The 2,985-nt window shown below is 39.3% G+C and overlaps 1 pseudogene; it reads right to left on the reverse strand.

Annotated features, from left to right (window-relative positions):
- Positions 1-2,637: 2,637 nt before the first annotated feature.
- Positions 2,638-2,782, reverse strand: LOC149323577 (U1 spliceosomal RNA; annotated as a pseudogene).
- Positions 2,783-2,985: the final 203 nt, after the last annotated feature.

The raw sequence follows: 2,985 nt of genomic DNA on the forward strand, positions 1-2,985 counted from the left end.
CACCCACACTGTAGACTTTCTAGGGAGGTCTACTTGAGTCCTTCTCTCATGGTGCTTCACTGTCAAATCAAAATATGGTTATCCTTAAAGGTATCTCCTACTGGCTGATTTGCTTTGACTAAGCATGTTCCTTTAAAATTTTCTTTAGCCAGTCAAACCATTGCAAAAATGTTATATGGTTGTATTTTTGGAGTTTTATGCTTTTAAGGCTGTGCTTTGATTTTATTATTGTTTTTAGAATAACTTTACTGATTCAGCTTGATTCTATGGGGCACCAAGTCATAGCATCAAGCTGAATCAGTAAAGTTAGGACAGAGAAATGTGAGATTGCATGGAAATAAGTTCTCTGTGATTCACTAGTAAATGCATGTAGGCTTGCAGCCTAAGAGTGCAATCTTGACTCAGATGTGTTGGCTGTAGGGAGTCTGGTGGGGACATCAGCCTTTTTTGCCAGCAGAAATCCCCTCCAGCAGCAGAATCCTAATCTTCTGGCTGATCTCAGACCTCTACTAACAGAAGTTTGCCTGTACAATTGTGCTCTAAAGGACCTAAGCGTAGAGTACATATATTTTTATTTATAAAATATACAACACATAGTGTTGTATAGTATCTGTCTATTTGCATGTGTGGCCCAAGCTTAGATAAATAACTTCATTCTCGTTCCAGCCACTTCTCCCACTTCCATGCCTATCAGGCTCAAAATAATTATACCCCTAATGCACGTTGATGCCTGTTTCAATGTCTTGACATATTGCTTTCTAACAAATAAAGCATCTGATTTAAAGTGTTGTCCTTATCTCCCATTTACAAAAGAAAATTGAAAGGCTCACATGAACCAGGAGCCACTATGTATACATGGTTATAATCAAGAACAAAAATTGGCCAGACAGTTGATATTAGAGCTACAACTTTAAATGCACCCATGGGTATTATTAATTAAATCACTGTAAAACTTTTGATCTAGATCATGACCCTTTCTTCCATTTTAACTCCCATGTTCTATTTTAAATGCTAAAAACACAGTTTGCCTATAATATCTCCAGATACATACAATGTAACATGAGTCTCCATGATGTAAAAGAAGTCTAGACATTGCATCTGATCACACCACCCCTGTATAAACATCTTGACAGACACCTAGGTGCTGAAAAATGGGTATTTAAGGGTTGCAGGGGTCTCATGGTAAGATAGAGTGGCTCACTATTTTTAAATCTTCATTGAAGTTGTCGGGAAGGAGGCTTTTGCCACTGGACTGTGGAGCAGAAGTGAGAAGTTGTACTTGAAACACAAGCTGTTGGCTCAGCGGTTGTTTTCAGTGTCAGCATCGTCTCATCACTCATCTTCCTTCTTCAGCTACTTATAGAGTGCTACTCTAGAAAGCTGGCACTTCGGTCATCTTCAAGTTTGTATGTTGGCCTTTAAACATCTTAAAACTGAAAATACAGCCACTCTCCTTTTCCTATTTAAAAGCATGTCCCACGGAAATGAACAGCAGTTATTTTCTAATAATTATTGTTTTGGATTAGGAGATTTGAACCACTGAGTTCAATTAGGTTACTTCATACACTGTCATGTAGCAGTTAATGAAACCACTGTACAGCCAGTATTCTCATACAAGTAGATGTTTTTTCCATGGATGTAATAAGAACCTACACCAAGGGTATGAATTCCCCCCCCCCCCCACAGTGAAATGAATGGGAAAACCCATACTTGTAGTAGCTTTATGTGCATATCAGAAAATTCATAACATTCCAGCACACCCAAGTAATAATCCAAGCAAAACCTCCCCTGTTTAGTCAACAGTGGGGAAGTCTTTCAACAGTTGAATCATCTCTGAACTTAACCATGTAGATACTAATGGGAGCAGATACAAACGTGAAATAACAGGACAAAAAGAAAATTAAGCATTAAACAGATTAAAGAAATACAAACCTATGCATATCCAGTAGGGGTAAGCCCCACTGAAGTACATGGGATTTCTTTCTGATGAAAGGTGCATAGAATTAACTGAAAGTTCAGTTGAAACTACTGGAGAAGATTAATTGCTACTTACTGAAGTTTCATTGCTTTCAAGAATACGTAGGTTGTAGTCATAAACACAACTTGTTATTTATTACTGAATAAGCATGGTTTGAGCTCTTAGTCACTTTAGCTGGATTGAAGTATTAGAACTGTTAATTATTCCTGTGGGCATCAAAGAATCCTATTATTAGAATTTGAAGCTGAGAAACTGGTGCAAATATTTTCTCCAATTAATTTTTACACTGGAGGAGAGAGCCTTTTTGGCCTGAGGACTAAATAACAACTTGAATGGGTCTTGCATGCAACATTCCAACAGTGGGTGGAACTAAAGGTATAAAGCAAGGCCAAAGACAGAGTAGGTGGGCCCAGAAAGAAAAGTGGATGGCACGAGTTATACTTAACAATTTGGTAAATTTTCCTAGCATGAAAGCGCGGCTCAGGTCTGTGCATGTTGAATCAGGGGTACTATCCATTGCAAGAACTTTCCTGTTTGAAAATCACAGCACATTTCCACAGAAGTGCTTTTCTGCCTGCTCATTTCTGTGTAGGGTATGTAAAGGTATTTGGCTTTTAAACATCCTCTGTCCCTGATAGGAAAAAAAAATATATGAGAATTTGGGACAATTACCACAAATTATGCAGTCGAGTTTCCCGCATTTGGGGAAATCGCAGGGGTCAGCACACCCGGAGTGCAATGGATGAGCCTCACCCTGGGAAAACCACCTTCGTGATCATGGTGTCTCCCCTGCCAGGTAAGTATCTGGCCCATGGAATTTGGAGGTTTCTCATTCCTGCTTGGGAAGAAGCCAGTAAGTATTGTTCTACATAGAAAATGAATCCATGTATGCATGACTTCATTATGAGGCCTGATGCACCATTACTGGAGAACAGGAGAAGACCCAGCAGACTGGAGGAGGACAAACGTTGTCCCCATCTTCAAAAAGGGGGGAAAAGAGGATCCCG

This window comes from Sceloporus occidentalis, unplaced genomic scaffold (genome assembly GCF_023333645.1).
Source record: "Sceloporus occidentalis isolate IW3139 unplaced genomic scaffold, rSceOcc1.0.p SCAF_1, whole genome shotgun sequence".
NCBI lineage: Eukaryota > Metazoa > Chordata > Lepidosauria > Squamata > Phrynosomatidae > Sceloporus > Sceloporus occidentalis.